Raw genomic sequence first — 27,829 nt, forward strand, 5'->3', positions numbered from 1 at the left:
TTGTGCAGTACAGTCCAGATGTTCGGGTAATCATCGACTGCACCGAGGTGCAATGCCAGAATCCATCATCCCTCACTCTCCAGTCAGAGGTTTTCTCATCGTACAAAAACACGACAACCTTGAAGGGATTAATTGGGATTTCCCCATGTAGTGCTGTGACTTTTGTGTCAAGTCTCTTCACCGGCTCCATCTCTGACCGAGAGCTGACTGAACGAAGTGGACTGCTCGACTTACTGGAGCCAGGAGATGGCTACATGGCAGACAAGGGTTTCACCATCGAGAAGATGCTCGCTGACCGTGGGGCAACACTGATTATACCACCCTTCAAGATGACAGGTTGGCATGAAAGTTATGAACATTTCAAATTAAAACTGTGACCAAAATGATAATCATTAAGATGTGCAGACAAATGTTTAAAAAGTACTGAGGCACTCACTGAAATAATAGAAATTAACTTATTTCATCTCTAACCACAGTGCAGTTCACCAAAGAGGATGCTCTAAAAACACAAGCAATCGCCCAACTTCGAATCCTCGTGGAAAGAGCAATATGCAGAGTCAAGGAATACCGCATCTAGGAACACACTCTCCCTCTAACCTTGTCTGGGACAGTCAACCAACTGTGGACCGTCTGCTGTGTGATGACCAACATCCAGGGACCACTTGATTTACAAGGCTACATCCCTGTTGAATAGTGGTTCCCCCGATCACATGCATTTAACTGTATACTGAAAACATTTTATATATTGAATGAGATGTATATAATTGAATGAAAATCCTGAAAGTATTCAAAATAATGTAAATATGTAATAATGTAGTAAATAATGTACTCAGAAAAAGGGAATTAATAAAATCCTTTATTCATTCAGTTCCTTTATTCATTCAGTTCATTTCACTTTCTGCTGAAGATACACATTCATATATGTACCAAAGAAATACAGGTCCACCTTATTTTTCATCTCTTTTATCATTTCATCTTCCCTCCAGACTCTTTCGACTGTGAAGTCTCCCTCAGTGTCTGTTATAAAATCGCACCAACTCAATCCAGTTACTGCCAATTGACCTTGAACCTGCCAGTGGTATTTATGATTCTGCTTCAGTTTTGCCTGACCATTCACCATTTTTACATGTCCTGCCTCAGAAATGCTAGAGATGTCTGGGCATTTAACTTCAGCAAGCCAAAAACACGGAATGGCACTAGGGTCATATACCCTTGCATCGGGGCTAGCCCCGAGGTGAGGAGCATCAGGATGGAAACAAATCCACAGCGTGAGACATTTACATTGAAATGTTTTGAATATTGTTCCAGCACCTGTGGCTCGCGTTCAAGGCCCCTTTTCACGGCGGGAGTTTGGCGTACTCCCTTAAGTATCCGCCCTGCCAGGATCTGACCAGAAGACGGCCCTTTCACATGGCTAACCTCATAGAACCTACTAGCTGTCACTCTAGGCTTGCTTAAAGCTTGCCATAATGGGCACTCAGACTGCTCACGTGTCTGCTGGACATAATTTCCGCGTTTGACCACAGGAGGACACTGGCAGGACAGGGGTGAACCTCGCGGCACAGGTCCGAACCTGGAGTCGACCATGGAGAGTTGAGACAAGCCATGCAGCACTGAGGATATTAGTGGTTGCGGCCTGAGGTTTTTCAGTCCTTTCCCAAGAGACAAGACTTGCGGGTCAGGGAGGGATCCTGAAACGTAAAATTAAAAGTGTTAAATTATCCACACATCTCTTGCAGCTTGTTTTTGGTTTTATATTATTATATTTATATTTGCTACATAATCTATGTGTATAAAAGTGGCAAGATACAATTATGTATTATACGGCAGGCAACAGTATAATATTAGTTACAGTAGTAACATTACCTGTGATAGAGTGTTGATTTGCATACACTCCTGGTGGATGGCTTTGGTCCCCTAACAACCAAGTCCTGAACCGGCTCTGCATGGATCCCCTGGGAATGATATTAACAAGTAGTCATGATTGTAATAGTATCTTGCTAAGATAAGATGTTTTATTTGTCACATGCACAGTTATACATAGTACAATGCACAGTGAAATGCATTCTTTGTACCTGCAGCCAGTAGTAAAGAAAAACAAAATACTACTACAGTAAAACAGTAGTGATTGCACATAACACACAAGGTAAACAATATGTTGTGTAAGTGTAAATATAAAACTAAGAAAAAAATAAAATAAAATATAGATCGTAATATAACATATAAAATATAGACTGTAGACTCCAAATGTAAAACTTAGAGGGGAGTAGCTCGTATATACACACACACACATTTACAGTATTGAAAGCAGCTATGTGAGTAAAGTACAGTGTGTCTTTTTTTTGTTTTTTTTTTAAGTCCGGTTAAGGCTCAGAGTTGAGCAGGCGGATGGCATGTGGATAGAAACTCTTCTTCAGCCTCTCAGTCTTTGTCCTCAGGCATCGGAAACGCCGACCTGATGGCAGTAGAGAGAAGAAAGCGTGTCCGGGGTGACTGGGCTGTTTGAGGATCTTCTTCGCCCTTTGTCATTTAACTCCCACATAAAGCAGACCTCCAGGACTGCCTTCTTTCATTTACGTAATATTACAAAAATTAGACACATACTATCACAGACAGATGCAGAAAAACTAATCCATGCATTTGTTACTTCAAGGCTGGATTACTGCAACTCTTTATTATCAGGTTGCCCCAATAAGTCCATTAAAACGCTCCAATTAATTCAGAACGCACTCATTCATGTCCCATTAATGCATGTTACTAACTTCACTTCTTCCCCGGAGTTCTTGTGCTTTCTCGTCTCGCAGGTTCTTATTGATCCTGGTGGAGCCTCCTGCCATGGTCCTGCTTGACTGCCATTGCCAATACTGTTGTTGCTGTGCACCTGTCTGTCTGTCTGTCTCTCGTTTTTTGTTCTGTCTCTCTCTCTCTCTCTCTCTCTCTCTCTCTCTCTCTCTCTCTCTCACCCCAACTGGTCGAGACAGACGACCACCCACCTAGAGCCGAAGGATCTGTCCTAGGTTTCTGCCTTTTAACAGGCAGTGTTTCCTTGCCCTTGTCGCCAAGGTCTTGCTCATGGTGGTACTGTTGGGTCTCTGTAAATAATGTTATAAAGAGTTCGGTCTAGACCTGCTCTATTTGAAAAGTGTCCTGAGATAACTTCTGTTATGAACTGGTGCTATACAAATAAAATTGAATTGAATTGAATTGAATTCTAATTCACTCACATGTTAACCAATGTAGCCAGACTTCCAGTCTATTTTTTTATTTTTATTATTTTCTAAAAATAGACTGGAAGTCTATTCAATGCGGTGCAGCTCCGCGCGGCTACAATGTTACCTTTGTCCTTGGTCGACGCCATGTTTGCAGAGAGCTTGTGCAGGCCACAGGTGGTGGTAGAACTCTCACCTGCAGAACAAGAGATAGAAGAGCAAACTGGGATTGAGGATGTGCTTGTTAACAATCAAAGGTAGACCTCTAGAACTAGTGTCACTCCAATCAACCTGCCCATGTAAACATCATCCCAGACCACAGCCTTCACCTGCAACATGCTGTAATGGGCACTCTGGAACAACAAGGCCACTAGATGGTTGCACAGAACCTTGCCTGCTGTACAGCTGCATGAGGTTTCTTGAAGTTCGGCTGCATCAGCTTGGAAAACAATCTACATTAAAGACACAACACTAATAATTTTAGTTGATTAAGTTAAACTAAAATGAAAATCTTGTTGCAAATGATATAGAAATGTAATTTTAATAATATTACAATTAACCAAAAATCCTAGGAAATCTGCAACCGCAGTAGAGTAGTTAACCCCTTACACCATTAACATGTTGGATTCAACAAACAGGATATTAACAAATTTAAATGCAAAGTTACATTATCATGATATTGATATTTGCATACCGTACGTATGTCACAAAGGTATAGCAATTTATTGCACATGGCTGTTGAATCTGAGCTGAAGCCAAACTGACGTTAGCATAAGCTAACCTACCTAGCTAATGTAATGTTATGTTAGCTAGCATTACTGTATCCCTTGTCCACTTTGGAGCGGGCTGTGATGGAGTGTTGTTCAGTTAGTCAATGTACGTCAGAAAAAGTTATTTTGGGTAAATTTAGCAGGGATGCAGTATAAGTAAACTTAGGATCGTCCATCATGGGTTGGCCAGAGTGATGAATGATTCACCGGTAGTGGCAGTGCACAAAGATCACTGAATGCGGAAGTACCACGTATCAGCGTGATAATGGCCTATAATAAACAACACAGAGGCTCACTGCTAAATGCCTGTTATTGCACCGGGAACTTGTCACAACATCAGCTACAGTCAGTAAATGTCCTGTGTGTGTGTGTGTGTGTGTGTATCTGCTGCCATTAGATAGACATTGTGTTGGTAACCTCAGACTGTTTCAACAACACATCACTACAGTTAGCTGCAACAAGGAACCACCAGAGACACTGCTTTATTATTTTAGATTATAACTTAGGACTACTGTGAGCCACAATGAGCTGTTGTACTTGTATTATATTATACTGTATTATATTATACTGTATATTATATGCTGCCTTACAAGTAACACTGAATCTTCCATGTTTTACAGGTGACCTGATGAAGCTCAGGTGTTCCTGGACCCATCAGAGGACAGAGACAGCTGCAGCATCAGGACAGTCTGGGTATCCAAAGGAAGACTGATGAAGATGAACACTGACTGCAGAGCTCCATTACCAGCTCACACTTCAGTATACTAAAAACCATAAACCTTGATGGAGGACATGATCTGCACAGCTTACATAAAAGTTAAAGCTTTGTTACTTACAACATGTGTAACTGGAATATGAATGAAACATAAATAAAGTGTTTTACTTTTAAGAAGAGTTTTGGTCATTTTTAAATTCATTAATAAGTATGGTTTTATATAAATAACATGTTATTTCACAGAGGTTTTATGAAGATTTTCTGCATGTAGAAAAGTTGAAAACCTGGTTCCTGTAACATCTATCAATATGAAAATGTGAAATTTAACCTGTAGTAAATGACTGTAAGTAACACAATACATTACTGTCTCATATATATAATATAAATTAATAATATAGATGAATGGGGTTAAAAACATAATTGCAGGTTAACTTTGGTAATAATAGTTTCAAGTTAAAATATCAGACTATGAAATATGGATACAGTACAGTTGGTTACATAGCAGTTTTTAAACCACATAAACAAATTACTTTATTAGATGAGTATTTCCTTCACTTATGTTGACATGTTGTACAGGATAAAGTATTCCAGGTTTCTGTTTCCATGGTCTCAGTAAACTAATGTGTATAAAGAATATAACAGATGGGAGGTTACAGTAATCATTATACTATTACTCTGATTACTTTGGTACCTTTACTGGGTGTTTCTTCACTAGAAACAACTGCTTGACTAATGTTGTTAATATTATGTAATATATAATATGTTTAACTTTACTGGGCTGTGTAGACTGTAGGTCACTGCTCACTGCTGTACCTGTAAAGACAAGCATAAAACAGTGTTGGTTCTCATAGTTAAGGTATGAACACTAACATTATGTGATAGATAAAGGTTTTTATATATATAAATATATAGCAGTATTGACCTGAGGAACACGTCACAGAAAGCTGTAATCCTGATTGTTGATGTTGTTCCTTTCTCTGTGGTTTCAGGTCAGACTCCCGCTCTAACATGTCCGGTGGCAAAGGTTTTGGTTTAGAAGCAGTTATTGAATTAATATTGACGGTAGAAATGCAGATAAACTCAGTAACAGTGAAGAGCTACCTGCCAAAACACCGGCAACGCTGAGGTGGAAGTGGGAGGGGCCGGAGTGTCATCCCTGCATAATGCTGACCAATCAGAGCAGACTGGGCAAACAGCGCAAAATTTGGCTGAATTATAAAAGGTATAAGTGGTAAAATGAAGAGCCATTTGGGAGCCGATATAGCCGGCTCTTCTTGGTGAGCTCAGCCAAATGATCTGGATCACTAAAAAGAACCAGAATTCCCATCACTAATTGCCACGTAATCTGTTTCAGATATTCATGTTCACTTGGATTGTAATAACTTTGATGATCCAAAATTTTAATGTGTAATACTTTATGATCAGTGACAGTAAGGCATTACTATTAATACTATTTTCAGTAATAATATTTCTTTCCTGACATTTTTGTAATTGTGGAGGAAACTAGCTTGAAAGAGGGAAATAATCAGTAACTTTGATTTTAACAAACCAAATTGGATTTTAATCGTCGTAAATCGGAATTTTGGGGAGAAGGAACACAATTACCTAACCCAATTTTGTGTGGAGTAGCAGCAATGTCATAAAACTAATATGTAACTGACTACTGTTGGCAGGGTGTAATAAGTAAAGTAATACTATTACTTTTGAAAAGAGTAATGAGTAATAAATTACCTTTTTTGAGTAACTAGCCTAACACTGTTTATGATAACCTTACTGTGCCAGATGGTTTGACAGAACTATCTGGGAAGTCCTTGTTGGAAAATGTTTGGAAATGGCCAGCAGGGGGAGCTCCATTGGCTTCAATAAAACAAACAATACCATGCACTCTAACAGAGAATGAGCCGACTGCTCACTTCATTTATTAGCTCAGTAAACAGTTTCCTAAAATGTTTATTGTTTCTATTTATGGTATATTATGACTGACAGGTCATTCTCAGAGTCTGTCCAGCGCAGCACACAAAACTCAGATCAAACTGTCAAACTAGGCAGTGCTGATCAGATATGAATCAAGCTTCTGTTTCTGCATTGCCTAAAATCGTTTCAGAAACATATTTCAGTGTAGTGTCGGACTGAAATACAACATTGTGTGTGACCAGGCGATCTGCCATTGTTTCCTGCTACGGACAAGTCCAAACTGTGCAGCCGATAGGAACAGCTCAACTCGCAGTCCGTTATCTCCTCTGGCTCCGTGTAACTGTCATGGTGACGGCCAAAATACCAAACTCGTTCTCCACAAACCAAACATGGGTGACATCACGATAAGTTCACACTTGGGTTGGACACACAAGCATAGCTTGAAACCTGTCAAGATGGACTCTCATGTGATATTGCAAGTCCAGCAGCCTTGCAAGGTTAACGTTATGACCAAAATACCTGTAAAAGTTTTAAAAATTCCCATCAGCCCCCCCTTTACTTTGCTTTTAGTGCTAATAAGCATGTTAGCATGCTAAACTAAACATTATACCTGCTACACATTGACATGTTAACATTTAACTCAAAGCATCACTGTGGACAGCCCCACAGAGCCTCTGTCGAGTCTTAGTCTCGTTAAATTTAGTCTTACTAGGAATCTGATGATGCAGCTTAGCTCCTAATGAGCTTCAAAGACAGCGGCTGGTCATCCGAAATATCAGTATCAGCATATGAGAAATGTACTGGATAGAAATATTGCCTATTTCAACTGTATTGTAGGCTCAATGAGCATTGCTTGTTTTTACTGATTCATACTGTTGCCCAGATGGTGCAGAGTGACATGACGTCAACTCAATTTCTAACACTTAAAGAGGTAATAATGATTGCAAGTGTTATATATCCCATCAAAAAAACCAATAAAAGGGGTTTTAGTAAATGTTTTTTAATAAATATTTAAATGATCAATCACTTTTCCAGTCTTATCACATCATTGTGATATCATTGTCACATCATATTGCAGAATGTGACACAGTACAATCCTGATTAAAGGCATCTACTGACTACATTTTAAGCATTACTGAATCATTTTTTGTGCATTTGGTGTCAGTGTTTAGTTTGCTCTTGTTGATAAAATCACCAGACCAGCAGCTGACTGATGTGGTTTGTCTATTCTCAACTCATCATCTAAGGCCCAGTTTCCACCAAGATAACTCTCTTTGCTCTGTCTCATTTGAACGAACCTCCCACCTGTTTGTACCTCTCTTCAACTTGGCTACAACCGCCTCTTATAATAGGCCATCAATTAATAAAAGGAAAGAGAGATGCATCATGTAGTGAGAAATTTGGGCTTCTCTGTCATCAGAATAAGCTGTTAGATACTGCAAGCAAATAATAACCAGCAAGCCAAGTACATCACACATTGATCTTAGATTGCTGAGACAATCAGCGGTGGTGTGTGTTGTTTATTGAGAACAGTGTGTGTTCAGGAAGGATGAGTGACAAGGTGTGGTAATAAAGACAAGCAGACAGGATGGCAGCAGGAAAAGGAAATGGTCATGGTTCAAGGTATCTGAGGGACAAAGGCACATCCACATGGTCTGGACTGATAAAAGAGTTTCTAGATGGAGCAGCTGCACAGGTTTAAATAAATAACACCAACAGTAATCATCATCATTAAATGTGAATATAACAACAAATTAGATGTACCTCGCAATGGTAGACACACCATCACAGCCAACATGTTAATTAGTGAGCTTTAGAGGGGCTGGTAGGGGGATTTCTTTAGCTTTGGACAGAGCCAGGCTAGCTCTTCACCCTGTCTGTATGCTAAGCTATAACTAGCTAGCAAACTAGCTGCTGGCTACAGCTTCATATTAACCATTTAGACACAAGAGTGGTTTCATTGTGAACAAGTAACAATAGGATAAAAGTATTCATTTATGTGGCGCAAAATACTCAAAGGTGTCTTTCCAAATAGAGAGACAATGGAACTATTGGTGAAGCCTCAACAGTTAGTCGATTAATCAATTAGTTGTCTACTATTATATGATTTTTTAAAGAAAGAAATGAAAGATTCTCTGATATCAGCTTCTCAAATGTGAATAATTTCTGGTTTCTTTATAAATATTTGTATTTATATTTATAAATAAACTGAATATGTTTGCTTTGTGGAAAAAACAAGACATTCAACATTTTCACGATTTTCTGACATTTTAAGGACCACAACTGTGTAATAACTTTGTCAAGTCATATTTCAACTATCTATTACTATTACTACAAGTAATCATCATCAAATAATTATTATCTTCTAAAATAAAACCATACTAAATTTAAAGGTTCAGTTTAGGAGGATCTAATGCCAGAAATGGAATAAAATATATTTAGATGTGTGTAATTACCTGAATATATAATATAGATATCATGTTTTCATTACCTTAGAATGACCCGTTTTATCTACAGATGCTGTGGGTCGCCATTGATTGACTCTGCCTTCTACAGTTGCCCAGAACAGACAAACTAACATTGGCTCTAGATAGGGCCTTTCAAATTTTTAAAAACTTTCGCAGCCATTGTACTTTCTCCTACACACTTCACGGCACGTTCTCGTTCCCAGGTCGTCAGATACAGACGCAAGTGGTGTTCTGTTAGTTGCAGTCTGAAACTTCACTGCTAGAACTTAATTTATAAAGAAGAGAAAATTTAAACTACATATAGAAAAAATACACATTGGGAAGATACAAAACAAAAGGTTGAACAAATAATTACACCTGTGAAATAAATTAACAAAATAAATTGAAAGTAAGTCAGCATGATCAAAAGCAAATATGCAAAAAACAAGATGACTAAATGGAAATTTCACAGCTGGTTATGAATTGGCAACCTGTACGCTAGGATGTACCTCAGACAATGGACAAAACAAATGAAATCAAAGCTGGGGGAGGGCCGATCGTGATGAGAGGTTGTGTCACCCAGAGTGAGTCACCTTAGGACACTAACTTTAAAATATTAGGGCCATTACTTGATTTCTTTGGCAAAGAGCAATGGGTTAACATCCAATATTTCTCACAGCAGCCATACATTGTTGACTGACTTCTTTATTGTGTTGATGCCTGAGTGTTGTTTGTCTTAATCATAACTTTTATATTGAAAAGCTTATAAATAGAATTAATAAAAGGGCTGTATTTCCCTGTAGAGAGTGGTAACTAACCGTGGTCACACATGCTAATTTCCCTCCTCCTCTGTCCTTGTTATCCTGTGTTATTGTACGGCCTGCTGGGATACTGTTTGCTGTTTGTACCACAGAGTGGAATCAGTACAGGGTGGACAGTGCAGTGCAGTTTGTCATGCAGTTGTTTTCTTTGTCTTTTAGGATTAAAGCAGAGTCCCAATTACATGTTGCATATAATATGCTAATTGTCATAGCATTTTGATAAAGCAGTTAAGCTGGATACTGGATAGAAATATTGCCTATTTCAACTGTATTGTAGGCTCAATGAGCATTGCTCGTTTTTACTGATTCATACTGTTGCCTGGATGGTGCAGATATAGCGCCTCCTCACCACTGTAGAGGGCACTTTAGCACGCGCTTTGGCTCCCAATAGGCCTCTTTAGCACGCGTTTTGGCTCCAAAGAGGGCAGTTTAACACACGTTTTGGCTCCCAAGAGGTCACTTTAGCACACGTTTTTCAACAATTTGGCCACGAGGGGGTGTGACCTAAAAATCTATGACCACCGGGCAGTTCAGCCTGGAATGGATCAGCTGTTCGGTAGTATTCCCGGACTTCCCGATGGCCAGCACCTGGCAAGCACAAATAAAAACCACTGTACCAATCGCGACCCTTTTATCAGAGTGTGAAATGAACTGGACTTCTGTGTACTGTTACACCCCTAGAGCATGGTACACTTCATGAAAACTAAGATCCCTCTCAATAATCTGAATACAGTCAGGTATTGCACTGCATCCATGCAAGCACACGTTCCTTGTGAATCACTTTGTAACGTGAATCGAAAATTTATATTGTGCAGTTTGAAGCTTCAAGGTGGGTTAACCTACTTTTTCAATGCTCCCTTTTCCTTTCAGCCATGTCAGTCAATCTAGCTGTTCATACCAGACGTGGAGTGGAACGGACTTGCAGTGATCTTTTCGGCATCATAATGAACCTGAGACTTTTTGTCATTAAAAGAGGAATAAAACTGGAGTTAAAGTCAGTACTGTTTGTAAGCAAGTCCTGTCCTGTATTTTCAAGAAAAACTCCTGGAAAATGTCTTGGAACAGGATTTCTTGAAAAGAGTGGGATCCCTGTCCCTGCATGATAGCGACGCATTAGCGTGCCTCAAAGAGAGGACTGACTATGACTCACAGTGTGCTGATGACACAACAGAGAAATTAATAATGAAGATTTGGCACATAGACTAAGAGGGACTGAGTCTTTTTCTGATTTTTGAGTGAGCTAAAGTGAGTGACGTTCATAGTGTATAATGATACTGTGCCACCATGCTTCAATGGTGATGGTAAGAATAGTGATTCATCACCCTTGTGCGAAAACATATATATATATATATATATATATATATATATATATATATATATATATCAATAATAGCCTGATTTTACGATCCCTGATGATGAGATACAGGAAAATAGCAAAAAGAGCATGTTGTCACAAATCATGTTTTCAGGGCAGAGTGAACCAGATGTTAAGGTGGATTTAGAGTGTTGTGTTATACATGGTGCTTTTTAAATTCAATTAGTTAGCTTGTCCAGTATAAGCACAACTCCAAATCGGCTCATCTTAGTAAGTTGTATGGAATGGGGACAAAGGCTGTAGCCTGTCAAACCCAAAGTGTGTAATGGACAAGATTAAAGAAATTCACAAGTGGTTCAACTGGCTGGAATCAAGTGAGGATGAATCATTGGACTTCCCCAGATTATATGAGCTCATCATGAGCGAGGCATTAACCTTTTTCAACCTCATCAGTATGGTTGAGAATGTTAGCATGTCCAATAGAGGCGGGCTTGGTATCTTTGACCAGTATTTCCATTATTGATTGTCCATCATTTTCTCCTTTCTTTGGATCAGAAAATGTCAGAAAATGGTGAAAAAAGGTTATCACTGTTTCCCAAAGTAACGTCCTCAAATGTCTTGTTTTATCCACAACCCATTGATATTCAGTTTACCGTTGTACCACTCACTTGAGAAGCTGAAATCAGAGACTTTGGAGATTTTTGTCATAAAAAATGACGATTAATCAACTAATCATTGCCACTCTACCAGTGAGTGAATTAAAGTGAATGTGTAGCCTAGAAGTAGTTTGGGTTACAGTGTATTATTACAATTACACACTGAAATGAGCGATATAAACTAAACTGATCTCATGTGAATTGGACTTATTTCACATTTCTTCACCAACCTCTCCTGGTGTTCTAATATGGTTTGATGATGGTTTTCACTTTTCACCATTTGTATAAAAAGTGAAAGGTGTGCTCATGTAATATTAATTCTGCAATTTACAAGCACTTGAATCAAGAGGTAACCTGAAAGTCTTAACAACTCGGCTGTGTATCAATTCTAACTTCATTGTCATCTCCTGAGCTTCACTGTGAGGGGCTGTTTTGAAAAGGGGGGGACACAGTAAGCCTTCCTGTCACTAAATTGCCATCTCTCTCCTGTCTTCCTGTAGTATCTGCCTGTAGTGGCCAAAGAATGATGGGAAAACTGGGGTTAAAGGCGGGACAGAATCAGTAGGAGGGCAAGGCAACCGCAGAGAGGGACGTCTGGAGGGCGTCACAGAGGTGGGGATGTAAGGAGGAAGGAGCTGGAGGGCTGGAGGAAGAGAGAAAGGAAGGTAGGGGGTTAATTGTGGAGTCTGAATAGAGGATTAACCCCCCTGCAGACCCACAAACACACACTATGGATTAATGCTGCACACCTGAAAGGGCCCACATTGGACACACAGCAGCCACGGTCCTGCCGTATATATTCTAATGCTTCCGAATAGTTCTCAGGGATCTACTCACTTTGTACTACATATCATAAACCCAATCCGCAGAGTCACGCTTGTCTGAGTGAGAGGATTTTCCGAAGACGGACAAGGAAAACAAAGAGGGAGGGATTCTCCTCAGTTCGACTGTGAAAAGTCCTCATCAACTTGTGAATAATATCACTTGGCAGCCCTGGAAGTGGTGGCAGACAGCCCTGTGTTTGGTGACAAGCATGATTGGATTGTCATTCTATCTTTTCCTATTTTGTTGTTCAAGAAATGCCCTATGGGTGGCTCATAGTGCCAAAACATCTTTAGCTTCTCTTGGAGAAGAATTTGGGTGAGGTAATCTGTCCTCAGCAGGGCTGAGTGCCCAAAGAATGATAGCTAAAGTCCAGATATTGGACAGTCATTCCACTGCCAAGATAATGAAATTATTGGTCAGAATGTAAGCAACTGTAATAATAATTAGCATGTAATTTCCTGGTGATTCAATGAAAGACTAGGAACCACTGTCGACAAGATTCAATCTCCACATACACTAAATATTTATTGATATTTAACCAATTAAATATCAGTCAACATAAAAGTTATTTTAATTAGGCCACACTGGACTGAAACTTTTGATCGCTTTGAGCCATTACAAGTGGGTGACCCTGTCCCTTTGAAAGAGCAAATAACACAATCTTTCTGAGTGAACAGATTATTACAGATCACTGGAGTTGTGTGAAGTCATCCCAGTGGCCATAGTTAAATGTATCCCTGGGGCCAGAGCGGGTGACATTGAATCCTATTTAAAACTGCTGGCCAAAGATAAACGTAAATACAGATTGTTATCCACGTCGGCGGTAATGACACCCGTTTACGCCATTTGGAGGTCACCAAAATTAATGTGGAGTCGGTGTGTAACTATGCTAAAACAATGTCGGACTCCGTAGTTTTCTCTGGACCCCTGCCAAATGTGATCAGTGATGACATGTATAGCCGGATGTCGGACTTCCACCGCTGGCTGTCGAGGTGGTGTCCAGCAAACGATGTGGGCTTCATTGATAACTGGAAGCCACCTAAATTATTTAAAGAAATACAAACAAGAGGAGTTCAACATAAAAACCTAATAAAAATTCAAACTAACTCCTCAGTAGCACAAAATAAGAGAATGAAATGTGGGCTGTTAAATATCAGGTCTCTGTCCTCTAAAGCTGTTTTAGTGAATGAATTAATATCAGATTATGATATTGATTTACTTTGTCTTACTGAGACCTGGTTGTCCCACGAGGAGTATGTTAGCCTAAATGAATCCACCCCCCCCAGTCATATTAATACTCACATTCCTCGAGGCACCGGCCGAGGAGGTGAAGTAGCAGCCATATATGATTCAAGCGTTTTAATGGACCCTAAACCTAAACTAAATTATAATTCATTTGAAAGCCTTGTTCTTAGTCTTTCTCACCCATCCTGGAAAACACTGCAGCCACTTCTATTTGTTATAGTGTACTATAGTTTTATATCTGAATTTTCAGAGTTTCTATCAAGTTTAGTCCTTAAATCAGATAAAGTAATTATTGTAGGTGATTTTAATATTCATGTGGATGTTAACAATGACAGCCTTAGTAACGCATTTATCTCATTAATAGACTCAATTGGCTTCTGTCAGAGTGTAAATAAACCAACTCATTGTTTTAATCACACTCTTGACCTTGTTCTATCATATGGCATTGATATTGAACATTTAATAGTCTTCCCATATAATCCTTTCCTATCGGACCATTATTTAATAACTTTTGAATTCATACTATTAGATTATAAGCCATTAGGCAAAAATGACAGTGCTGTAGCTAAATTTAAGGAGGAGATTCCTTCAGTATTTAATTCAATGCCATGTCTGAATTTAACAGAGTCCTATAACAACTTTAGTCCCTCTGAAATTGATAATCTTGTCAATAGTGCTGCAGGCTCACTACAATAAACATTAGACTCTATCGCTCCTATAAAAAGGAAATTATTAAAACACAGGAGACTAGCACCGTGGTACAACCACCAAACCCGCCAGTTAAAGCAAATAGCTAGGAAATCTGAAAGGAAATGGCACTCTTCCAAATTATCAGAAATCGCTCAATTTGGCATAATAATCTTAAAACATATAGAAAGGCCCTCCGTAATGCCAGAGGAGCCTATTATTCCGCACTAATAGAAGAAAATAAGAACAACCCTAGGTTCCTCTTCAGCACTGTAGCCAGGCTGACAGAGAGTCACAGCTCTATTGAGCCACATATCCCCATAAACTTAAGTAGCAATGACTTCATGAGCTTCTTTTATAATAAAATTATTACTGTTAGAGAGAAAATTAATCACCAACTGCCATCAACAGTTATCAGTGGCTCTCCAAGTTCAGGGACTTTTACTAATGTAAACTTAAATATATATTTAGACTGTTTTTCTGCTATCGATCTTCACCAGTTAACTTCAATAATTTCTTCATCGAAGCCATCAACCTGTCTGTTAGACCCGATCCCAACTTGGCTGCTTAAAGAAGTTGTTCCCTTAATTGGCACTTCTTTACTGGATATGATTAATCTTTCTTTATTATCAGGATATGTACCACAGTCCTTTAAAGTAGCTGTAATTAAACCCCTTCTTAAAAAGCCCACTCTTGACCCAGGGGTTTTAGCCAACTATAGACCAATCTCTAACCTCCCCTTCCTCTCTAAGATTCTGGAGAAAGTAGTCGCCAAAGAGTTGTGTGACTTTCTAAATAACAATAGTTTACTTGAGGATTTTCAGTCAGGATTTAGAGTTCATCATAGCATAGAGACAGCTCTGGTTAAAGTTAATAATGACCTTCTGATTGCTTCAGACAATGGACTTGTCTCTGTACTTGTATTATTAGATCTTAGTGCTGCATTTGATACCATTGACCATGATATTCTTTTACAGAGACTTGAGCATCAAATTGGCATTAAAGGAACCGCATTAAGCTGGTTTGAGTCATATTTATCAGATCGTTCGCAGTTTGTACATGTTAACAATGAATCTTCAATAAATACTACAGTTAGTCATGGAGTTCCACAAGGTTCTGTACTTGGACCAATACTATTTACTTTATATATGCTCCCTTTAGGCAACATTATTAGGAATCACTCCATTAACTTTCACTGTTATGCAGATGATACACAGTTATATCTATTGATTAAAGCCCGATTAAATGAATCAATCTAAATTACAAACATGTCTTAAGGACATAAAATCCTGGATGAGCTGCAATTTTCTGATGTTAAACTCAGAAAAAAACGAAATTCTTGTTCTTGGCCCCAAAAACCTTAGAGACTCACTGTCTAAATATATAGTTACTCTAGATGGCATTACCTTGGCCTCTAGCACCACTGTCAGGAATCTTGGAGTTATCTTTGATCAGGATTTGTCATTTAACTCCCACATAAAGCAAACCTCCAGGACTGCCTTCTTTCCTTTACGTAATGTTACAAAATTACACACATCCTATCACAGACAGATGCAGAAAAACTAATCCATGCATTTGTTACTTCAAGGATGGATTACCGCAACTCTTTGTTATCAGGTTGCCCCAATAAGTCCATTAAAACGCTTCAATTAATTCAGAACGCTGCAGCACGAGTACTGACAGGAACTAGAAAAAGAGATCACATCTCTCCTGTACTAGCTTCTCGGCACTGGCTCCCTGTAAAATGTAGAATAGAATTTAAAATCCTCCTCCTCACCTATAAAGCTCTTCATGGTCAGGCCCCTTCATATCCTAAAGAGCTCATAGTACCCTATTACCCCTCTAGAACACTACGTTCTCTGAATGCTGGGCTACTTGTGGTTCCTATAGTCTCTAAAAGTAGAACAGGAGCCAGAACCTTCAGTTACCAAGCTCCTCTCCTGTGGAACCAGCTTCCAGTTGTGGTTCAGGAGGCAGACACCCTCACCACATTCAAGAGTAGGCTTAAGACATTCCTCTTTGATAAAGCTTATAGTTAGGGTTGGATCAGGTGAGTCCTGAACCATCCCTTAGTTATGCTGCTATAGGCCTAGACTATCGGGGGATTTCCCATGGTGCACTGAGCTCCTCCCTTCCTCTCTCTTTCTGCACTCATTCATGTCCCATTAATGCATGTTACTAACTTCAATTCTTCCCCGGGGGTTCTTGTGCTTTCTCGTCTCGCAGGTTCTTATCGATCCTGGTGGAGCCTCCTGCCATGGTCCTGCTAGATTGCCATTGCCAATACTGTTGTTGCTGTGTACCTGTCTGTCTGTCTGTCTCTCTCTCTCTCTCTCTCTCTCTCTCTCTCTCTCTCTCTCTCTCTCTCACCCCAACTGGTCGAGACAGACGACCACCCACCTAGAGCCGAAGGATCTGTCCTAGGTTTCTGCCTTTTAACAGGCAGTTTTTCCTTGCCCTTGTTGCCAAGTGCTTGCTCATGGTTGTACTGTTGGGTCTCTGTAAATAATGTTTTAAAGAGTTCGGTCTAGACCTGCTCTATTTGAAAAGTGTCCTGAGATAACTTCTGTTATAAATTGGCGCTATACAAATAAATTTTATTGAATTGAATTAAATTAAAGGACATTACAGGCCTGCTGGACCCCATGCAGTTTGCCTATCGAGCAAACAGGTCAGTGGATGATGCCGTCAACATGGTACTGCACTACATCCTTCAACACCTTGACTCTCCAAGGTGACGAGTCTGCATACAGATGGGAGGTTTGGCACTCTGGTCTTGTCAGAAAAACCTGGAGCTTAATACGCTCAAAACTGTAGATATGACAGAGGACTTTAGGAGGAGCCCCCTAACTCTGCCCCCATCACTATACTCAACAGCCCTGTGTCTACTGTGAAAACCTTCAGGTTTTTGGGATCCACAATCTCCCAGGCCCTTAAGTGGGAGTCCAACACTGACACCATCATCAAGAGGGCTCAGCAGAGGTTGTACTTACTGCGCCAGCTCAAGAAGCTCAACCTGCCTAAGGAACTGTTGATCCAGTTCTATACTGCAATCCTTCAGTCTGTTCTCTGTTCATCCATTCATCCAGGACAGTCAGGCCTGCAGAGAGGATCATTGGTGCCAACCCCATTGCTGGTGCTGCCCTCCATTCAGGACCTTTACCTGTCCAGAGTCAGGAAACAGGCAGGTAACATCACTGCAGATCCATCTCACCCTGGACACAACCTGTTCCAACTCCTCCCCTCTGGTAGGTGCTACAGAGCACTGTTCACCACAACAAAGAGACACAGGAACAATTTCTACACACAGGCCATCACTCTGACCAACAGTTAACTGCCCTGTACAATAACCCTAGGACTTTTAATGAAACCATTCATTACTTATTTTCCATTGCTGAAAATTCTGTTTCTTTGCATACTGTACTGTCATATCCACCGTCCCCATATAAATTTATTCATAAACATATCTCACTGGAAAGCTGCTGGCCCTAACCACCCAGCTCTACTTTATGGATATAAAAGAGTAGTGTGAGTTTGGGAAGGAATTTAATGGCAGGGGGATGGCAGCGTCCATCTGTAGAGTCACAGGGGGGTCTCTAATCTCAGTCCCTGAACCCCCCACGCCACAGCAGAGAACGACAGAGGAAATACTGTAAAATGGGAGGAAGAAAGGCGGCTATTATACATCAGCAGAGAGGCTATTTTGATGGCTCAGAGTTGTTACGAAGGAGGATTAGGGTGGATGTGTTTCTGGATGTCTGATTGGTGGCCAGAGAACAGAATAGTACATTACTGTATGTGATTTGAGGAACACGAAACTCGCTGCCGAAAACGTGCCAAAGATTGTTTGTATCGTACACACCGAAGTGAGTCACGGCAGATTTGAATGGCATTAAGTACATTCTCATACCTGACACTCTTTCCTACTCTGCGGTGTGCAGTATGCATTACAGTTCTGGAGTTGCATTGTGAGTATATTTTCATCCTAAGGCCATACATACTCACTCACAATCTTTACAAAGCCTGCAAGGAGGAACAGTTGTCTAAAGTTTTAACACTTATTATAATTTAAATTTTATTCAACACAATGATGCAAACATTTGTTTCCAAGCTTGTTTGCATGAGCAAAGTCACATTACAGCAATTAGTTCCAATTGTTCACAGTGTGATCATAAAGTAGCGTACAAATACCAATCAAACATGATATGTTGTATATCATAATTAACTTGTGTTTAACACTTCAACACAAATACCAGTCTGTAAGTTTAGAGTTAATACCTGGAGTGCAGTCGTAGTTGTGCTATACACTATTTAACATCAATTTTCAGTTAATAAAAAATTTTTCTTTGCTGATTTAATGATGGAATCATTAACTAACTTTGGAATTTCTTGTGAATACAAAAAGCAGCAGCTCTCATTCTACAATAATGTTAAATAGTCTGTGGCAAAATGAAACTGCAGGATAATGTCACTTAGAATTTACCTTAATTTCCCAAGGTCTTCTTAAATCAGTTCATAGTGAACTAAGAATCAGTTCATAGTGAACTGATTTATGTTTCCTTAAGTTCATTTTTAATAAAAAACATTTGTCATTTCCTTTTTTAAAGCTCCAGTGTGTAACAATTTGCAATGGCATAAATGTAATATGAAATTTCTAGGTACGTTTGTATTAATGTATAATGACCTGAAAATAAGAATAGTGTTTTTGTTACCTTAGAATGAGCTGTTTTTATCTACAGAGGGAGTGGGTCCTCTTCTACAGAGTTCGCCATGTTGAACCACCATGTTTCTACAGTAGCCCAGAATGGGCAGACCAGAATCAGAATCAGAAATACTTTATTAATCCCTGGGGGTTCATTTGTTTCCCAAACACTGGCTCTAGATTGGGCCTTTTGCGAGTTTTGTGGCCACCAAAGTTTCTGCTACACAGTCGTAAGGCGAGCGGTATTCATTGCAACTTCACCACCAGATGCCACTAAATCCTCCACACTGGTCCTTTAAAAGTTACATAACCTTTGACAAGAGTGGACTTTGTGGCTGAGAACGCTACAAGCCACCACCAATATTTCACCCATTGGTTCTACAGCAGTGTCAGAACCTCACTAAACCCTGGTCGGGTGCAGGGTCATAAAGCCAGGTCATGTTAAGCCATTCAGACCAACAGCAAACACAGGTTTATCACGGGTCACTGCACTGTAGACTGAAAGGGAGTATTAACTGACTGGATGGAACAACCAGTGACGGTAACCACCCTCAAACTAGAGACCTCTGTGTCCGAGAGGTGTCAGTTAAACTCTTTGGTTATTTTTGAAACAGTACATATGGTATGTAGGGAAGTCAAATGATAATGTGAAGTGAAAGTTGCAAAGAAATCTTTTTCTTTTTTTTTTAAAATATTTCCTTACAATCTTCATCATCTTTTATACAATTGTTTATACATCAGCATCCATTCCACACATATATATTAATATATTCATATGAGTGTATATGTGTATATATGTATATGTTTATATGTGCACATATATACTGTTTATTTGTATATACACACATAAACATATATACATGTATACATACATAAACACACACCTTTTCTGCAAATTACAATTATCATTTATTATTATTATTATAAATTAATAAATTGCAGAAAATTACAATACAAAACACAGTCAACTCAAAAACAATACAAAATAAATAAAGAGATAAATTAAAATGCAAGAAATTATTTTTAAAGGGGGAGACATTAGATTAATCCTGATGTATCATATTAAACATCTGTGTGTAAACACTCCTGTATTTAAACTGCTCGCTCTCAGGAGGAACAGAGATGGGGCACTGAAGCACAACACAAAGGAGTTTCTTATTTCTTCCTCTACCATGGCCTCAGGCAGCCCAGCTCTCCTGGACCCCTGTGTATGTGTGTGTGTGTGTGTGTGTGTGTGTGTGTGTGTGTGTGTGTGTGTGTGTGTGTGTGTGTGTGTGTGTGTGTGTGCGTGTGTGTGTATGTGTCTGTTTGTTGGGAATCTCACAGGACATCAGAGGGCTCCAAGATGCTCCACTCAGTGATTAGCTGTGCTCAGCAAGCTCCACAGAGAGCCGCTCAGACACACTTGGTTTCACACATACACACACACACACACACACACACGCACGCATAGTTTGTCAGGCTGACGGAGACAGGCAGACTGGCAGGCCCACTTGTCACTGGCTAAGCTGATGAACTGACAAGTGTGTGTGTGTGTGTGTGTGTGTGAGAGAGAGAGAGAGAGAGAGAGAGAGAGAGAGAGAGAGAGAAATCTTGCTATATAATGCACGTCTGTGTTTATATGTTTAATTTTCGTGTGCACCAGACTAACGGCATAACTAAAGGATAACAGCATGCATGCATATTGTGCGTGCGGACCTGAGCAGCAGGGGTCTGGTCGTGCTTGTTTAGACACTGGCGTTGACTAAGCCTGAGCTCAGCGTGATGACTGATGCTGACAGACAGAGAGACAGACTGAGGACATGATGAAAGCCTCTGTATCACAGTCCAACATTCTCAACACAAATATACTGTCACAGGGCCGGCCTGGGCTTTTTGGTGCCCTAAGCAGGATTTTATTTGAGTAGCCCCCTCCCCCCAACTCACTGTAAAAACATATCGGTAACATGCTTTCAGAGCTCGGTGAATCCTTCCCTTGTTGCAGCAGTCATCAAAAACCTTGCTGCTGTGTTTTCCATACTTCCAGCAGATGAGTAACATCAAAGGAATTCAAAGTGCATTTGACGGGAAATCCGTCTTTATGTTGACAACGTCTTACTCTCTTTGCAAGGCCCTCACAAATCCCCAAAAGAGGATATTAAACTTACCAAGACACTCTCAGCTATTCCACCGATTAGGGCCAAATCACCAACTGCACACAGCTCGTACACTGGAAGCTCTAGGTATTTAAACGTCACCCCCAAGCTGTAGACCTGTGCAGGCTCAGCTCTTGCCTTATTCACAATGACATAAGCTGACTATTTTTTTGTGATAAAATCTAAGGACAGACATACAGAGATTCCTTCCTTTATAGTTAGATTAGATAAATGAACCTGGTTACATGAATCTATCATAGCATCACCCATTGTTTTGTGGAGTCCTGCTTTGAAGCCTTGAGTTTGGCATTATGGTCGTCACCATGACAGTTAGGTTCTTGTTGTTATGACGTTATGACGTGCATGTTGAGCTGCTCTCATTGGCTGTGCAGTTTTCGACTCGACCGTAGCAGGAAACAATGGCAGGTGGCCTGGTCACACATGAACTCTCCATCTAATTCTATCTAAACAGTACACTAAAATATGTTTGTGAAAAGATTTTAGGTGAGAGATAATCAGTGCAATAACAGAATCGTTATCTGATCAGCACTGCCTAGTTTGATAGTTTGATCTGAGTTTGGTGCGTTGAGCTGGACAGACTCACTGAGAGTGACCTGTCAATCACAAGGTAGCCACGCCCTAAAGCATACCCTTCTTTATGGTCTATTTTACTCTAAATGGGACCATCATTTACTAAATGAACATAATGCTGTATGTAAGAAGACTTGTAAATAGTGATTGAGACCATAAACTCATTAGGAAACTGTTTACCAAGCTCATAAAGCAAGTCAGAAGTCGGCTCATTTCTCCATAAGACTGCATGGTATTGGTCTTTTATTGCAGCCAATGGTGCTGCCCCATGCTGGCCTTTACACAGAATGCAGGTTTAGGAACCGGAAGCTCTGTTTATTATATATACAGTCAATGTTTTGACCTGAATAAGAACAAAATCCACATTACTGGCTGGCCATTTCTCCCATCTTTTATTAAATCACACAAATGTAACAAAAAAGAGAACCATTTCAATAACTCCGGAGGGTGGTGGAGTTTTATTTTGAATAGCTGTATGATGCTTTATACCTAAATACCAATTTTAGTTTACTTTAAACATGTATACTGGAATGATTCACATAAACACATGAGTGAGTATCAGTGATCAATAAAACCCAAACCCAAGAACTCCTAAATTATTAAGCAAGGATCACCACGAAGCCTTTCCAGTGGAAGCCAAACAGCCCCTGCACAACAGTTAAACCTTCTATCTGGTCACAAATCCTTATTTTCCTGGTTGTTTATTTGTATTGTTTGACCTTGTCTGTATGACTGCTTGATTGTATGGCTGGGTTGCTGGCTTATGCATGTTTATGACAAGTATTGTTTTTCCATTCCTCTTTGAAATGGCTTCTTATTTGTTCTTGACAGTTACTGCGCCTAAATGACTCAATAGAATCAAACTATCCTTGTGCTGGAGTGGAGCTCCCAGAAGCAGGTTTCCTGGTCAAAGAGAGGTAGGAATGAGAGAAAGTTTCTGAAAGTTTTTTTCAGCAATGTACAAGTGTGTATGAAGTATGAGCATACAAGCTGATATATGCTTGAGTGCTGAGATTCTTTTGTTATTGTTAAGGACTTTGGAGCAGTCCCTGAGCATCAGACTCTAGATGACAAGGTGACTCTGTGTCCAGTATAAAAACAAAGATGGATGACTGTGAAGTGACTCCTGTCCGTAAACAGCACAAGCAGCAAGGATGAAAAAAGATGGTCTCTGTATATGTGCACAGCAGTGTTTTAGAGTCAGTGGATTAGAGGAAAACTTTGTACAGTTCGTATTGATTAAGTATGCAAAGAATATGTCCATAATCTGAATAGAGAAGAAAATCTGCATAAAATTTGCATTTGACATTTTGCAAGAAAGACAAAAATAGATTAAACTGAAAAAAACAACCCTGTTGGTCATTTGCTTGCAGGAAGCCCTGCTGCACAATGATTGGTTCTTGTTTTTTAATTTGTCCTGCAGGCACAATGCTAAGCCCCACAGAGCAGCTATCAGAAGGATGTCAATGCAAAGGCTACCTTATTTTTACCTGGTATAAAATCGGGATCTGGATGTCTTACCTGGATAAGGTAAAACGCATGTTAACGGCGGTGCAAATGCAGAATGCTATTGGCCCAGCTCATTCTCTGATGTTGTCAGGCTCAACCAGGCTTAATCGGTGTGGTGTGACCACATTCTTAAAGACTTTTAGGACCAATGCGTAGGATTTAGTGGCATCTAGTGGTTAAGTTGCAGATTGCAACCAACTGATTAGCGTCTCAGAGAAACAAAGGGGGGGCGAAACTCTGTGAAAAACGTGAAAGGCCTTACCTTGGCTACTATTTGAGCTACTGTGGAAACACTGTTACAACATAGACTCCCTGCTCCTTCTGTAGATAAAAACACCTCATGAAATGATGAAAACATACCTATGAATATTATATTCCATCTCTGCCAATAGACTATGAGCAATAATTACTGTGTCACTCATGGTGAACTGTCACCTCTCCAGGTACCAGTTCATGCTCTTTACTGTGGTGCTTGCTGTACTTGAACTGGCCACCCTCCAGTTCCAAAACGAAGTCCCTACGAACTGAGCTACTGCCTTTTTAACATGTGGTTAATGTTGTGAAATGTTGCAGTTTGGTTAGGTTTAGGCAAAAAAACTACTTGGTTAGGGTAAAGAAACATAATCATTTGGGTTAGGGTTATGGTTAAGAACAGAATAAATAAGTTACATGATTCAAGTCACATAATGTTAAGGAATCGTAAAAAATGTAAATGACTTTTGGTTTCACACAGGACACAAACTGCAGTCTCCACCTCCTTATGTGGACTTTATCGCTCGTAACATTACGACACCTGATGCTGATGGGTCACTTTGAGTTTCAGCCCACTGTGTCTCAAACTGATGCTAAATGGTACCTTTAAAATGGTGGTATATGATGCTCTGGGTACCCTGCAAACGACATCTAAACCTAGACATCATCAGGGGGTTGAAAAATATAGCCAAAATGAACCGACAGCAGGGCGCAACTTCGATGTTGTTTGAACGTTCAGTCTTGAAAACTATTGAATTTCTACATCCTGACATGTTTTGTGAATAACTGTCTTACATTTCACTAAAAGCTTATGTTGACATCAGGGCTAAACACAACCACTCAATATTCAAGAAATCCAGAGCACAACATCTGTTCAGATTAACTTTTTATGAATTTATACTTATACTACTGAATTTAAATGTTGCTGAATAACATTTGAACTGAAAAACATTATTGTGGCACATTGGTAAAGCGTTGAATAGATATATCTAAAGGTGGCATTAGAAATCAATCAATTGTTTTATTTCCATTTTTATAATTGAACCTAAACCCATCACTTAATCCCCCCCTCAACAGCTACTCACCCACCCTAACCCTTTCAACAAAAAAAATCAACCCAACATGTTGAAAGGTAATTTGAGACTGCATCTTCCTGCTATCTGAAAAGGCTGCTGATGAAAAATAAGCAGAGCCAAGCCTGTTTTTTAGTTGTTTCATCTTTTTAGCTATTTTTCTGTTCCAAAATCCAACAATTGTTGGCTTACAACTGCCACTTTACTGGATCGTTCCCACAGAGAAGAGTGTTCAACAACTTTCCTGATTAAATAAGGTGAATGAATGAATAAGAATTGGTATTGATGGATAAAAGTGTCACAATTCTCAATTTAATTTTCATGAAAAAAGAGTTACTGAAATTGTACCATTAAGCTGTGGAAAATGTCCACCCCCGTGTTTATATAGCTGCAGAAAGAGCCTGAATGAAAAGCTAATTTTCCCGCTTCCATCCCAGCACCCTTACTCAGTCAGAGCTCCAGTTTTCACTTTGTCTTGGCAAGGCACAGTAAACAGCACTGCCAGAGCTAGTCAGCCAATATGGTGTAACTGATTTAAGGCGGATTAGAGATTCCTGTGCTAAGCCTGAGAGAATCCTCTCAAATATTCACAGACGGACTGAATTAGTGAAAGAAACAATAGCCATTTTCAATGCATCTTATGTAAAATGTTTGCGTCCTGTGATATTTGCAGCCATTGTAGGTGGCTGGCTATAAGTCTCAGGAACATGTGACATGATTATGTTTAAAGCCACTCAAAGCCTGACATTTTTTTATGTTATTTGAACAAGAACATGATTTAAAAATACATATCTTTGGCTTTACAAAAGAAAACATATCAGGACTGTTTTCCTCAAGCCTGAAGTTCTTATTCTTAAGGTGTCCTCATAGTTTTACCACTCAGTGACTTTGACTAATTCCTGAAAAAGCTTTGGGCTCAAAGAAAGTGAAATTGCTCCTGGTTTACAACTTGAGATGTGCTCAGTATTATGCTACTTTTTCCTATTTTTCTCATGCTAGTCATCTCTTAAAGCATGCACAATAGCTTATAGTATTGGAGACCTGATGTATGTTCAAGTATTTATTTTTGGTTTTAATTAGTTATTTGAAACTATAAAAAGGGGGTTTCACATCATAATTGACAGCTGAGCCCGGCCCATTGAGTCGGCCAGGTGTATGGACAGGACTACAATACCGCGGCACCAACCCCAGTCGCAGACTACGAACGTGGAAGATGGCTTAATTTTTGTACCCTGTAATGCCAGATGAGCCTATTATTCAACACTAACAGAAGAAAATAAGAACAAACCCAGGTTCCTCTTCAGCACTGACAGGATGTGTCTGATTTTTGCAGTGTTACGTAAATGAAAACAGCCAGTCCTAAAGGATTGTTTTACTGTTTTCCTGCTATTGAATTTCATCAGTTAACTTCAATAATTTCTACATCAACCTGTCTGTTAGACCCGATCCCAACTAGGCTGCTTAAAGAAGTCGTACCCTTAATTGGCACTTCTTTACTGGATATGATTAATCTTTCTTTATTATCAGGATATGTACCACAGTCTTTTAAAGTAGCTGTAATTAAACCCCTTCTTAAAAAGCCCACTCTTGACCAAGGGGTTTTAGCCAATTATAGACCGATTTCTAACCTCCCCTTCCTCTCTAAGATTCTGGAGAAAGTAATTGTCAAAGAGTTGTGTGACTTTCTACATAACAATAGATTATTTGATGATTTTCAATCAGGATTTAGAGTTCATCACAGCACAGAGACAGCTCTGGTTAAAGTTAATAATGACCTTTTGATTGCTTCTGACAATGGACTTGTCTCTGTACTTGTATTATTAGATCTTAGTGCTGCATTTGACACCATTGACCATAATATTCTTTTACAGAGACTTGAGCATCAAATTGGCATTAAAGGAGCCGCACTAAGCTGGTTTAAGTCATATTTATCAGATCGTTCGCAGTTTGTACATGTTAACAATGAATCTTCAATAAATACTACAGTTAGTCATGGAGTTCCACAAGGTTCTGTACTTGGACCAATACTATTTACTTGATATATGCTCCCTTTAGGCAACATTATTAGGAATCACTCCATTAACTTTCACTGTTATGCAGATGATACGCAGTTGATCTATCGATCAAGCCCGATGGAATTAATCAATTATCTAAATTACAAACATGTCTTAAGGACATAAAATTCTGGATGAGCTGCAATTTTCTGATGTTAAACTAAAAACGAAATTCTTGTACTTGGCCCCAAAAACCTTAGAGACTCACTGTCTAAAAATATAGTTACTCTAGATGGCATTACCTTGGCCTTTAGCACCATTGTCAGGAATCTTGGAGTTATCTTTGATCAGGATTTGTCATTTAATTCCCACATAAAGCAAACCTCCAGGACTGCCTTCTTTCATTTACGTAATATTACAAAAATTAGACACATCCTATCACAGACAGATGCAGAAAAACTAATCCATGCATTTGTTACTTCTAGGCTGGATTACTGCAACTCTTTATTATCAGGCTGCCCCAATAAGTCCATTAAAACGCTCCAATTAATTCAAAACGCTGCAGCACGAGTACTGACAGGAACTAGAAAAGAGATCACATCTCTCCTGTACTAGCTTCTCTGCACTGGCTCCCTGTAAAATTTAGAATAGAATTTAAAATTCTCCTCCTCACCTATAAAGCTCTTCATGGTCAGGCCCCTTCATATCCTAAAGAGTTCATAGTACCCTATTACCCCTCTAGAACACTACGTTCTCTGAATGCTGGGCTACTTGTGGTTCCTATAGTCTCTAAAAGTAGAACAGGAGCCAGAGCCTTCAGTTACCAAGCTCCTCTCCTGTGGAACCAGCTTCCAGTTGTGGTTCAGGAGGCAGACACCCTCTCCACATTCAAGAGTAGGCTTAAGACATTCCTCTTTGATAAAGCTTATAGTTAGGGTTGGATCAGGTGAGTCCTGAACCATCCCTTAG

General features: G+C 39.5%; 1 long non-coding RNA gene across 1 annotated transcript; it reads left to right on the forward strand.

Annotated features, from left to right (window-relative positions):
* Positions 1-2,529: 2,529 nt before the first annotated feature.
* On the forward strand, positions 2,530-27,786 carry LOC127370293 (uncharacterized). The gene is made up of 3 exons (XR_007886187.1): positions 2,530-2,682; positions 16,222-16,644; positions 27,730-27,786. It is a non-coding gene; the product is annotated as an uncharacterized LOC127370293 (long non-coding RNA).
* Positions 27,787-27,829: the final 43 nt, after the last annotated feature.

This window comes from Dicentrarchus labrax, unplaced genomic scaffold, assembly GCF_905237075.1.
Source record: "Dicentrarchus labrax unplaced genomic scaffold, dlabrax2021, whole genome shotgun sequence".
NCBI lineage: Eukaryota > Metazoa > Chordata > Actinopteri > Moronidae > Dicentrarchus > Dicentrarchus labrax.